The sequence below is a fragment of the Rhinolophus sinicus genome, chromosome 1, assembly GCF_057876585.1.
Source record: "Rhinolophus sinicus isolate RSI-liver-muscle chromosome 1, RSI-T2T, whole genome shotgun sequence".
Taxonomy (NCBI): domain Eukaryota; kingdom Metazoa; phylum Chordata; class Mammalia; order Chiroptera; family Rhinolophidae; genus Rhinolophus; species Rhinolophus sinicus.
The window spans coordinates 20,338,028-20,352,263 of record NC_142501.1 but is presented as its reverse complement, the minus strand read 5'-3'; the positions used below and the strand labels follow the sequence as shown (position 1 = coordinate 20,352,263).

Below are 14,236 nucleotides of genomic sequence, written 5' to 3'. Positions count from 1 at the left end.
GAGACAGGATGTCAGAAAATGCTAGAATGCTAGATTAGGGTTAGATTGTTAGGGTGAAAGGGGTTCTAAACGTCAGGCCATACATAGCATGTTCCATTTAGTTTTTAGATAATGGGAACCTTTGTGGATTTTTTTTATTAGGAGACTATTTAGCAAGGGGCTGGGTACATACTTTGTGACACCCAATCAATATTTACTCACTTGATAAAGGAAACAAATAATAATGGCTGAAATGTATTGGGTGCCTGCTATATGTCAGGCACTCTTCTAGACTTTTTACACATTTTTCACTACACATGGAATTCTCACTGCAGCCCATGATGTAGTTACTCCAATCCCATCTTACAGATGAGGAAACTGAGACTCAGAGAGACTGTGTCTCGCTGAAGATCGTGACAAATGAGGAGGCATCTGACCAGAGCCCACACTTTACATCGCCATGCAATATGGAAAAGAGAAAAAAAAACAAGAAAGGAGGAAAGAGTTATAGGGCCAGTGTTTTTCTTCAGAAAGGAGCTGTGGTAGGCCTAAATTAGCAGAAAAACAGGGTGGGTTGGAAGAAAGAATCATTCCAAAAAAAGAACCCACACAAATCGGTTATTACTTGATATAGGAAGCCCAGGAGAGGGAAGGCCTAGAAGTTTCGAACTCTGAGAAGGCTCAGAGTTTCGAACTTCAGTTCCCGGGAGGTGGTTGGAACTATTCAAAGAAATTGGTGAGAGAGAGGGACCACCGTCCCAGTTCACTTTTAGATGATGTGCATAGAAATCTGGGTACACAGAACCCCCAAAATGCAGCCTGAGGAGAAGTGTTTTAAAAGATGAGCTTCAGGGCGCCTCTGCTTTGTCACATTCCCTACTGCGGGGCTCTGGGAGTGCGTCCTGGGAATCTCGAGGCTCTCCCAAGGTTCCTGTCTATGTTTATATCATTTAGCAGGGAAAGGATTGTTAATGACTAATCTGTGTCCACGAGGCACGGAGCCAAGGAAGAGATGCTGCTGCTGGGCCAGAAGGCCGCCTGTGATCATCCACGGCTTTTGCTAGAACTCTCTCCTCCTCCTCCTGGAGTCACCCCAAAACAAACCCGGATTCTGAGCATTTGTAGAAAAATCGCTGGGATTTGGAGAGGAAGACTGGACTCAGAAACCTCCCAGGGCCTTGAAAGTTCATCTCTGACCTGAGACAATCGGAGTGAGTACCTGATTCCTCTGGGAGTGGGGTGTCTCTCTAGCTCAAGGCGACGGAGGGGAAGTTGTCATTTAAAGTTTCTCTTTCAATCATGAATTGGTGGGAGAATAAATTCTAACTTAGTAGTGTTGGAGATGAAATCCTGAAAATTAAAAAAAAAAAATGACAAAGGCAAACGAAAAGAAGTCAAAGTTAATGGGTCTGACTTACCTTATTGAAAAATAAGTTGCTGACCTTATGGAAAAATTATTTAGGACTTATGGAAAAATTTTTCCTTATGGAAAAATTATTTAACATCGTCACCCAGGAGAATCGCTGGAGACAGTACATGTCGGAAGTGTCTCTGTTCTGATTCCATAGACAATTTGACCTATATCGTGTGCTATATTTTGGTCATTTATCAAATCCTGGTGTGAGTTCCATGTCAGATGACTTGGAAACTAGGAATAGGACAATGTTTAAAGTATACTTCATTGAAAGTTTTTCCTGGGAGGAGAGTAGGTTTAAAAAGCTTTCTCTTTTGACTTCCATTGTAAGCTCTTCTGTTGCTTTCCATTTCTCTTATTAATAGCAGATGGAAATATTTTCAAAAGATGGAAAATGTTAGGAAGAACTTTATGATTAAAATTGTCCAAGATCTGAATCTACAGCTCAGGAATCTCCTTGTCTGCTTGCTGCCATAGTGGATTAGCACCTAGGAGGTAAGCCTGGGTCATTTCTCTCAATTGAGTTTTTATTTAGGAGTGAGGGGCAGAGGACGGGAGGCATGTGCATGATTCACTTTGGATTCTGGCTCTGAGAAACTCCCCTAGTTTCTAAGAAATCTGGTGTTGCCACTGGTACGGCCTAAGAGCCCCCCCTACGTATTACTGACAAAAGGGGTAGGGAAAGATGTTGGGGAGCCATCACTGGGTTTCCAGCTGTGATTTATTCAATGATGCACACCTTCATCTTTGAGTCCCCCCCCCCCCCAATTTTGGACCTGTGCCATTTGCACCGTGGACTCTTCTGTTTTGCTGAGAATGTTGCAACATGGCTGATGCAATTCCGAGTTAGCTGATAAAATATTGGCCAGGGATGACACTCTCTTGTCCTGAGACCCTTCCTCAGGACTTGCAGCATTGTTTTCCAGCACACACCTCTGCCCTCTCCCCCCAGGTGGAGAGGGAAAGTAATGTAATCTTTGTCCTTCCTCTTATTTCCACATCTCCTAAATCAGGCCAGACTGTAATGGAACACCCAATAGTTGTGAGGCCCTGAGAACCTGGGGAGGAAAAGAAATGTGTGTGTGCATGGGTATGTGTAATGGAGCTGATTGAATGTCTACTAACTCGTCACACAGGCTTTACCTAAACAGCCCATTTCCTTCTCCCAATAACCCTGCATGGAAGTTTTTCTGAGACTCATTTTGCAGATGAGGAAGCTGAGGCTCAAAGAGGACAAATAACCTGTGGATGGTCACACAGTTAGGACGTAGCAGGACCTGAATATGAGGGCAGGTCTTCTGGCTTCCTTGCTAACCTCGATATTGTTGGAGGCTGAGAAAATTTGAAATCTGGAATGATGGGAGAGCAGGTGTACCAGCCTGCAAACATTTCAGCTGGACAGGGGAGATTTGTTAAGCCCCAATGCAATTGTGAAGATTCGTAAAATCTAGTAGGGCATTTTCTAATGACTGCACCACGAGCAGGGGAAGTAGAAAGTTTTCAGCACATTTTGCTTTAACCCAGAGGTCAGTCTAGGAGAGCTGATTGGAGAGTTCAGTTATCAGCATCTTAATTAAGGATTGCACAAACCCACCACGCTGTTGTGATTAGGGATGTCTGAGAGGAGCTCAGAATTCCTGCTATTCACAGAGGCTATGGGTTATGAGTGCCATGAGAATGCAAAAGGCTCATGTCATTAGGTGGGTAAACATAGGAAAGAATGAAGATATCTGTTCTTTTCTTGATAGGGAGTGTTTTCATTTTGCTCACAGTCTCATTTTTTCTCTTAAATTCTGGCAACATAGATCATGAAGGGGCTAAAAGAAATAGGAACAATTTTCTTCTTCCCAGGTATTTTTTTATTGCTCCTATATTTTCTATCAGTGGAGATGTAGTTACAAGGCAACGCTATATGAGTGTCCGTAGCTCCTAAGCTTCATGGGAGGCAAAAGTCATCCCTAATAGAAAAATATCTACCCTCCTCTTTTCTCTCCCACCTCGCTCTTCTCTGCGTAATCCCATCACCCCTTTGCCCATCCATAGTGAGTGATGTTTTTCCCTTAGTTTTCTCCTTACAATTTTGGCACTAAAGGAACGTCTGCTATTCTTATTTTCTCTCCTCTTTGTAAATTTGTGTCAGTACAACATTGCTATAACACAACTTGATTGCAAAGTGAAATAGTGCACAGGAAATAAAATATTGCCCAGGAGTAAATACTTGCCCCCAGGACAAGAGAGCATCATTTCTGGCCAGCTCTTTGTTAGGTCTAAGAATTATAACAGAGTGCTGGTGACTCAATTTAATATGTATGAATATAAAATAAATTTTTATTAATCTTTTTGAAAGATAAAATCCTAATAGAACTTTGAGATTTGGGTTCCCATTTGAAAAAGATTTAGAAGGCTCTTTCCTGGTCCCAATGATCCGGGGATAGCTTGAATCCTTTGTACTTTAATTAATGTCACTAGTTCAAATACAAGGAGAAACGGCATAGTTTTGCAGTTTCAAGTCCTGGCAAATGTATTTAACATGGTCATCTAGAAGACATGGTAAATAAGTTACTTGCCCATGGAGACAATAGTCTTGCTGAGGGATCGTGCTGACCAGAGAAAAGCCCACTGTTGTGGGGCTGAGAGCTCCCCTACCAAGCAGAGAACTACCTGCTATCATTTCCTAGAAAGCTACGGAAATGCTCAATGTAGATGCCAAGTCCACACCAGCCTGTAGCTTAAGGAGCTAACGCTGGTTGTGGTCCAGGGTTAAGAGGGCAGGACACGGCAACAGCACTCCAAAGTGGTTGTGTGGGGGATCCTTATTCTCCTGGAACCCATATTCTGAATCTGAGGCCATGATTGGGCTTCAAGGGGCCAGGAACCCTTTGAGACTGTTTGAAAAAAAACAAACAAAAAACATGCGTTTTACAGAGGATTTTTAGGCTGTGAAACTATTCTGTATGATACTATAATGGTGAATACCTATCAGTATACATTTGTCAAAACCCATAGAATATACAACCCCAAGAGTGACCCCGGATGTAAACTGTGGACTTTGGGTGATGATGACGTGTCATTGTAGGTTCATCAGTTGTAACAAATGCACAATTGGTGGGTGTGGAGAATGGGGGAGGTTGTGCACGTGTGGGGATGGGGTACCGTGTTTCCCCGAAAATAAGGCCTAGCCAGACCATCAGCTCTAATGCATCTTTTGGAGCAAAAATTAATATAAGACCCGGTCTTATGTAAGACCGGGTTAATATAATATAATATAATATAATATAATATAATATAATATAATATAATATAATATAATATAATATAATATAATATAATATAATATAATACAAGACCGGGTCTTATTTTACTATAAGACCAGGGCTTATATTAATTTTTGCTCCAAAATATGCATTAGAGCCGATTGTTCAGCTAGGTCTTATTTTCGGGGAAGCATGGTATAAACAACAACTCTCTCTCCACAAGAATTTAAATGTCACTGCTTACAACATCCAACTATCTAATTGGCCAAATGGAGAATGGGGAATGATATCCTCAATGCATTCATCTCATAAAAAAATTGCAACCTTATAACTAAGTCTAAAATCTCTCTTTCCTTTCCCCAAACCTATTCTCCTCTACTGTCCTCTTTCAGTGTTTGTGTATATATATATATATATAAACCACCTGTCTTTTCAACCACAGCCTAATATTTGATGCTATAGATGGAGCACAGCATATGTGGCCATTTCCCTATTGATGGTCATTAGGTGATTTCCATCTAACCTAAGAAGCAATGCTGCAATCAACATCCCTGTGCACATGGGCAAAAGTTTCCCCGGGAAGATACCTAAATAAAGATGAGAATTTATTTTATTTTAATATACACTGCTAAAGAGTCTTCCAAAAGGACTAAAAACTATGCTCCCACCAGCAGTGTATGAGACCACGTATTTCATTACAATTACTCCAACTTTTAATATTATCAAACTTAACAAGGTTCGACAATCTGGTAGGTGGAAATGGTATCTAGTTATATTAATTTACATTTTTCTAACTGTTAATCAGTTTCATATGTTTTGTATGTTTATTGGCCACTTGTATTTCCCTTTCAGTAAATTTCCTATTTGTATCCTTTGCCAATTTCTACTCTGGATTGTTTATGCTTTCTGTTTTTTATTTATAGGAGTTATTTGCATATTGTTTATAGTCATTTTTTGGCTGTTATTTATGTTGTAAACATTTCCTCCCAGTTTGTTCCATATATTTAGCTTGGTTTGTGGTATTTTGATTTCTGTCTTCTTGATTTTAATGTACTCAAGTTAATTCTTTTCCTATTTATTTCTCGTTTAGTAAGTCCTTCTTGATCCCTACATTCATAAAGATCATAAATGTATTCCCCCGTACTTCTCCCAATAGTTTCATCATTTTAAAGTTTTTAATCCACCTGAGACTTATTTTCAAGAATGATGCAAGATGGACATTTTTATTTCCCTGCCAAAGGAATAGCCAATTTTGCTGACACCATTTCCTGAACAGGCCATCTCCCCTCCACCGATTTGAGCTGAATCCAGTAACGCAGCATAGAGAACGGTTTCTGGTAGCTCAGAACACAGCATGCTATTTTCCCTTCCTATACCATTCCCACTGCATGACTTTTGCCTACTCTAACTCCTACTCCTTCAAGACCAAGTTCAAGAATCAGCTCTCCACCCTCAGGAAGACTCCCCTCACTCTCCCAGTCACGGCCCTGCTTAAAACCCACCGATGGCGTCCATTTAGTATACAACCCAAACTCCTGAGCACAGTTGCCAGGCACTAGGAGAGCTGCCTTCTCTCAGACCTCATTGCCTGCCCTCCCACCTGCTCACTCCTCTCCAGGCTCACTGGGCTCTTGCTCTTCCTCCAGCACTCCAAGCCCTGGCCCTTGGTACTTGCTGCCCACTTGTTTCTCGGCCTAGATTTATTTTTCCCTGGCATGACTTACTCCTTCTTCTCCTCCACATCTCAGTTCAAACGTCCACTTTTCCAAAAGCTCCTCCCAGATCACCCTCTCCAAAATAGTGTCCAACCACAGGACGTTAGCCTTTATTGGAAATCTTATCATTTGTTTACTTGCAAATTCTCCATCTTGCCCACTAGAATGTGAGCCCCATGAAGACAGTGATTGTTTTCTTTTTCCCTTCTGCCTCATCCATTTCTCTATTTCCAAGACCGAGATCCAAGCCTAATACAGAGTGGAAAATTAGTGAATGTTAAGAGAATGAATGTCCTTGCTTGTGTTCCTAAACTGGTGCTTACCTCTATGACAGCAGTCTCCACACTATTTTCCTGGGGTTTTCCTTCTGTGACTTTTCCAATAAGCTCCTTGAAGGATCATGATTTTTCTTTTTCCTTAAGAACATTCTTCTTGCCCTTGGGCTGAATCCAGGGCTTCCCCTGGGCATGACATGTTGATGGCTAGAAGTTCACTTTTTTTTCTGCCCTTTAAGTATGGTTACATAGACATCCAACAAAATATATGCTTTGCCATCAACAACTAGATCCATGTAAGAAAAGTGTCACCAAGGATGCTGTCTTTGGGTGTGAAGAGTTTCTAGGTAACCAGCACATGTAGCTGGTTTTTATCTTTATCTTCTCAGAGCTGAGATTCTTCTAAATCAGAGTCAAAGCTATTAAATGGGGGCAGGGTGTTTCCAAGGTCTCTGCTTGCAAATGCTTTATGCTAAATCAGAGAAGCTCTAGCCCATGAACTTCCTGTGACACACAGTGTCTAAACAAGTAAAATTGATAACCAGAAAGTGGTAGTCCAAACTACTAGTCACTATGGGTCTTATCATATTAAAAACAAACAGCACATACCGTTTCTGAAGTTATTCCTGGGTCCTTAAATGGAGACTTAGGTTACACATCCTACAAATAAACATAAAGTAAAATAAACATTTTTGTCCCTGCTTAAACTTTGGATCATCAGGCGTCTTCCTCCCCTTGCTCCTTTCTCTGTGCTGGAGTCAAGTCCTTCCCATCTCTACAGATACCACCCTGATATGCACCTGGTAACCTCACTTCAGCGACAAATTTCCTGAATATTCTTCCTCCCTTCACTGCTTACCCTCCCTGTCCCACCTTTTCATTAAAGTAATCTTGAAGGTACATTTCATTGTGCCACCCAAAATTTCCATTAGCACCTCATTGACCACAGTTAGGGTCTCCAAATATTTTGGGAAGAAATTGCTTTCTCCTCAAAGTCTCAAAAATGTGTGTGTGTAAAAAAGAGAGAATTTCTCAGTAAGCTTATATATCTTTACAAATGAAGGAGCTTTTCACATACATAATTTCATTCAATCTTTTTCATTACAAAATATTTCCTACATGCAAAAAAGTAAGTAATATAATCAACTGCCTTGTATTTACCCCCCAGCTTAAGAAGGAGAGCATTTCAGTTGCCATGGAAATTCCCCAGGTACCCACCTAGACCTTCCGCACCACTGTTGTGAATGTAGGTTCAGTACTTTTGTGCATGTCTCTGTGGGTTACAGCAGGAATCACCAGATTTTTCTATAAAGGCCAGCTCCTGAATATTTTAGGTTTTGCAGACCATGTGGGCTGTGTTGCAACTACTTAACTCTGCTACTATTGCATGAAAACAGCTATAGATAATATGTAAACAAAAGGGCAAATGTGGCCCATGGCAGTCTGAACTTGGCCCATGAGTCATAGTTAGCTGACCCCTGCATTATAATATCAGTGGTAATATGTAGCATTGTTTTGCATACCTTTAAACATACATAAATCTTATCAAGCTGTATGTATTATTCTGCAACCCGATTCTTTTGCTAAATATGATGTTTTTCAGTTTACCCATATGAATACATATAGTCCTAATTCGTTCACTTTAAGTGCTATATAGTATTCAATTGTGACTATACTATTTCTTTATTGTATCCATTCTCTTGCTGATGGATATTTATGCTCTTTCCAATTTTTTTTTACTACTGGAGACAATGCAGTGAACATTTTTGTACAGGTCACCCTATGTATATGTGTGTGAAAACTTATGAACAGTTCACCTTTTAATCTTTACAGCAGCTTTATTATTTAGATGTTTACAGCCTCATTCAGCTGAGGCTCAAGGTATAGTGTGGGGTGGGAAGGATGTTAAGTGAATAGTTCAAAGTCATACGTAAAGCTATGAAAAGTCAGAATGGGTTCACCATCTTAATTTTCTCATGCTTTGTCCTCATGGCATTTCTATTAGACTACAGCTATTATTCAGGTGTATTCATAACACTGCTAGTTGTGAAAGGGGAATACAAAAGAAATATAAACTATAATTCCTGTCTTCCAGTTTACTATCTGGTGATAAAGTAGAGAAGACAAGATGGCTGAAGTTAAATCAGTAATACCACACAAGGGGGAGGAATATAAATGACAGAGGAAGCATTTATGGAGAAGTAGGGACAGTCATGGAAAAACATCTACAAAACTGAGAGACATATGGGCACATTTGAGTAAATGGAGATATACCTTGTCCCTGAAAGGCAAACTTGGAAATGATAAAGATGTAAATCTTCCTACCTAAATATATAGGTTTGGTACCATCTCAAACTCTCAAAGAAGCTTTTTAAAAGAATGTGATACAAGATGTGATAGGTTATTATAGAGAATAAAAAGGTGAGAATATCTTAAGAAGAATTGAAAAAGAATGAACAATAATAGGAAAGGATGATATTGATACAAGATACACAATCAATGGAAAACTAAATTCAGTTTAAATCGAAGAAGGCTCATAAATCAGTGTGAAAGGAAAAAAGTATTCAACAAGCAATTCTGAGAAATAGTCACCTTGTACCATAAACTAAAAATAAAAAGCAACAAAAATAAGTTTTAAAATCAAACATATTTAACTATATACAATGCAAAATATTTCAGGTAAAGATAAGTAAAAGGCAAATGAAAATGTATGTAGCAAATACCCCAGAAAGCTAATACATTCAGGATACAAACAACTCTTCTAAGTTAGTAAAAAGCATGAACCCTTTCATAGAAAAAGACATAAACAGAAAATGGAAAGAAACTATTAGAGAGAGAGAGAGAGAGAGAGAGAGAGAGAGAGAGAGAGAGGTAAAAAAAATTTCAGTTTCACTAGTAATCAAAGAAATGAGATTTAATACAGTGAGAGGATTTGTCACCTAGCACATGAGAAAAGATCATTGTAAGTGAGAGTAGGTAATGCCAGTGAGGTACGGTGAGAAGGCACTCTCATCCACTGCCGATGGGAGTGTGAATGGAACATAAAAGTTATAGAATGCAGTTTGGCATTTTAGAAATGCTTTTCTGTATTGTCTGAAATTTCTGCAATGGCCCTTTTATTTTAAAAACACTTTCATTAAAAAATAAAATTTAACAGCTTTTCAAGAAAACTGCATGAAGGCAAGGACATCTGTGGGCCAATTCAGATATTTTTTGTTATCTGCTCTGATTCCAAACTTAATCTTTTGTGTATTAACACATACATGAGTTCATTTGAATAGAAACGGTGGCTTCCTGTTATCTGGGCTTGTATTACTGACTTCAGAGAATTCTTAGGCTTTCTGTCTGCAGTTTCTCAAAGTTCATTATTTAAACAGAACCTTTAGCTGTATTTCTAAGGAGCTCTTCTTCCTTTAGTTCACGTGCTCTGCCAATGTTTGTTGTGGCTGCTACGTGACAGTGGTGTCTTCCTTTCTTGTCTGCATGCTCTCTCTCCCACAACAGACTGCATTTTCGACTTGTGGTCTTTGCCATGAGGAAAATGAGCTGCCCTATTTGTACTGAAAGTTTAATAGGCACTAATAGTGACTAGTGATAAACTCAGTCCAGAAAACTTTTTATTTGACACCTTAAAATCTTAAAGTCACTAGAAGTTATTTTAAAATTCAAATTTATGTGCATATTTTAGTTACAGAAAAGTATGATAGGATGATCAATATTAGAAATTGAAGCACAAAAATGTGATACGTTAGGGTAAAATGCTGCGGTGAAATGGAGTGAAATGTGAACTCAAGGAAAAACAAGAATGATTAAAACAATTTCCAAGTGTTAAAAGACATTTTGTATTTCTTAGAGGGAGGAAGGAGGATATTAAGTTTCTATGGTATTTAGACAATTGAATAGATTTAAGAGTAATGTGACAACAAGCAAAGTTTTCAATTTTTACAATAAGTCAGAAATTACATTTTTTTGCAACTATTGTATTTTTTTTAAGTGAAAAACTTTAGATGTCAACCCACAAATATGTTGAGAGTGCACATTGTTTTTCAAACTTCGTGTAGGGAGTAAATGAGAAAAACTATTCGAAAGCCACTAATGTAGAGAACTCCCGTTGCTTATTCTCAGCCTATAAAATGACTCTTTATATGAAAGGGAAGATTTGAAGGCAAACAAACGAAAAGACTCCAGAGCTAAGGTCTGGGGTCTCCTAAGAGTTAGTCTTTCTATTGTAGTTCTTCCCCCAACAAGGGGGTAAAGAGTATCAGCGAGAGGAGGACACAGAAGTAACCCCAATTAAAGATATAATGTATGTAGAAACACTTGCCAAATGCTTGGGACACAGTAGGTGCTCATTAAATGACAAGACAATTAAAACTAAAGCTGCCAATTCCAAGAAGGAGCTGTTAAGAGGTAAAGGAGACCCTACTATTATGAGATGTATATAATTAAGTGAATTTATACCCCCAAAGGTAATCATTACATTTATTCATAGTTTACCTATAATGTTACAAAATACTTTAAAAATTTCTTCTGTTATTTGTTTAAGGCAGAGATTAACAAACTTTTTCTGCAAAGGGGTAGATCGTAGATGTTTTTGTCTCTTTGGTCCATATTGGGTGTGTTGCAACTACTCAACTCTGCCATTTTAGGAAGAAAGAAGCCTTAGATTTTCCATAAACAAATGGATGTGTCTGTGTGCCAATAAAACTTTATTTATGGACACTTAAATTTGAGTTTCCCATCATTTTCATGGGTCATGAAATATCCTTTTAATTTCTTCAACCACATGAAAATGTAAAAGCATTCTTTGATCGCCGGATGTACTAAACAGATGGTGGGCCAGCGTTGGCCTGTAGGCAAGTTTGCCAAACCCTGGTTTAAGGTATAGTGTTTAAGGGCCTTTTATACTAAGAGTGGGCATAATATCTGGAAGGATACATAAGAAACCGGTCATTATAGTTGTATTCTGCCAAGTGATGGGTGATAGAGCTGGAAGACTTATTTTTCAGTACTGTTTGAATCGCTTACGATTTTAAAAATTAAAGAGTTTTCATTTCTTTAAACCCCTTCAGGAATCATTATCCCAGCAAACCTGATTTGAGCAGGCTAACTCTGCTCCCTATCTGGATTCTGGAGGGCTCTGCTGCAAGCTAATCAGGGACACTCACACCGTGGCTCTCCAGCCAGGGGAAATAACCCAAATGATACAGAAGTAAGGGAATTGGACTTTCATTTGGGTGAGTGATAAAGTCTGTCCTTGGTGCCAATAGGAGCATGAAATCCTTATCTTGTGCCATTTCTTGAGGAAGAGCACGCCAAATGTCAGGGAATTTGGCAGAACTAAGCAGAAGAAACAGTTAATACTGATCATTTAGCTGAGCCAACATTTCTTGAGCACCTATTGTATGCCAGGCCCTTGAACTGAAGGTGCCAAGTTTGTATGAACTTCTAGATGAAAATACATATATTGTAAGAATCCACAGTGAAGATGATATTATACCAAGGAAATATCAGAGAGCTGTAATGAGCGGCAGAAGTATGGGGGAGGTGGATTAACATGGCTGAAAGTTAAAAAGACAGAGTACGAGAGAGAGCACAGAGGGAAACCTGAAATAAGAGTCACAGAGCTGAAATCTCCTGTTTTTTAAAGACCGGAACAAATGGGTCTCAAATTACAGAGTGTTTAGATATTAGGAAAAATTCCTGGCTGTGCACATTGTGGGTTCCTGGAAATTACTCTTATGGAAAACTGGAATTTCCTATTCCAAAGATAGGAGAAATTCTATCCAGAATGATAGTTGCCTGAAATGGGGGATGGGGGAAACTTTTCAACTCATTTATTACACACTATTCAGACACATATACACAATTATCATACATAATTTATATATATATACACATTGCCTATATATAATTATATATAATTATACACGTATGTACAATTCACACACACATATTGAAACTTGCATTTCCCAAGTCCTCAAATAGCTTGTGAATATGAGTGAGGCCCCATTAATAGCAACAACTCAGGTTTTACTGGCTTGCTCCTCAGGACCTCCAGCTCCCTCCCAGAGCCTCCTCCCCCAAGTGTTTCAGGAGTACCTTAGGGTCTCCTCAAGTTTGTCATAATCAAGTCTGCTCTGGCCACTTCTTCTACTACTTTTTGTGTCCACTAGAGAGAGCAATGCCCAACCAGTGGTCCCAGGTCCTCAGCTAGGTACTTCTCCCTGGGTTAGGGGCTGTTACTGTTATTTCACAGCTTCCCCAGAAGGTCCCGAGTCTTCTTGGGGTCAAAGCTCCATAGTGATACAGAACTTTCCCATCCCTGTGGAGCTGAAAGGAGCTCTCTGCTATCTCTTGCATTTTATTAGAAGCTTCTACGTTATACTTCCCTGGTTAAGCTTCATTTTAATTTATAATCCTCTCTCTTGTCACTCAGGGTGGCAGGAAGGCCTCTTGAATCTAGCACAAGTCCCTCGAACACTGTGCTACACTGAGAGTTACACATTTCCCTAATGACTGTGGCTTTGCTTCAGGGTGAAGTTCATGGTTCTTGGCTCCCTCCGACTTTAGAATGAGTTTTCTCCCAACAAGCCTCTTGGCTTACTGGACAGTAGAATTTGGTAGGACCACGCCATGCCACTGATTCACCAGCGGTATCCGGATGTGTCTGCATTCCCACAGTGGACACAGTTTGTATCCTTTCACAGGAGGCTCTCTCTCTCTCTCTCTTTCTAAATGTTCCAACCTCTCTGGTCTCTTCTCATCACTTCAGATGTGCCCTAGTATTGCCTATATTTAAAAACTGACCCTGAAACCACATCCTTCCTCAACTGCTTCCCTATCTTGACTCCTTTTCGCGTGCCACCTCTCTATTAGAGCGTTCTGAACTTTGCTTCATTAACAGCTTTCATGGCAATATGTAATTATCTGCACGTTGGTGTGATGATTTTTTAGTGTTTCTATTCCTCGTTAAGCTTGGTGTCATCGACCATGGATGCTTTTCTCCCTTCACCATTTTATCTCCAAAGATCCAGCCCAGAGTTTAGGGCAGAACAAGTCCCCAATAAATGTTTTTTGAAAGCATGAACAAATGAATAAATGCAGCAAAGGCTGTCTGGTGGATGACCTTTCCAGCAGCCAAATGGATCTGCTACTTGCTTCTGCTTGAACTGGCCATTTTGCTGAGTGATAAAGAAGAAAGACATAGACACAGATAGTAGGAAAGTGCTAATGAAATAAATATTAGTCCAACAAAAACCCTATGTTCTCTTCCTGAGTAGCACATATAAATATTTATTTGTAAACAAAGTCATTTCTTTGTGGAGATGGATAAAACTTCTGAAAATCACCCTCAGAAAACAGCATTGGAAAAGAGGTTCTTATCGCATGCTTTTCGTGATTTCACCTTTCAAATCACTTCTGGGAGGTAGAGGACATAGTGGAAGGAAAGAAAGAAGGAAAGAAGGGAGGGAGGGAAGGAAGGAGGGAAGGAAAGGACATTGAGATATAACTAAAAGTGAACACTGCCTCTTGCGTTCTTGGATTAGTTCTGGACATCTTAGGATGAAACTTCAGACATTTTGGTGAGATTTACCA

At 39.4% G+C, this 14,236-nt stretch overlaps 1 protein-coding gene across 5 annotated transcripts in view; it reads left to right on the top strand.

Moving 5' to 3' along the window:
* Positions 1-1,003: 1,003 nt before the first annotated feature.
* Positions 1,004-14,236, top strand: part of NR1H4 (nuclear receptor subfamily 1 group H member 4) — a 67,779-nt gene continuing 54,546 nt past the window's right edge. The window contains exons 1-3 of one of the 5 annotated variants that reach the window (XM_019732178.3): positions 1,007-1,190; positions 1,759-1,888; positions 11,710-11,874. The gene's annotated coding sequence lies outside the window, so the exon portion shown is untranslated. Of the gene's footprint in view, positions 1,191-1,758; positions 1,889-11,709; positions 11,875-14,236 lie in introns of all 5 variants that reach the window. The other 4 variants (XM_019732179.3, XM_074326209.2, XM_074326206.2 and 1 more) reach the window with 4 other exon arrangements.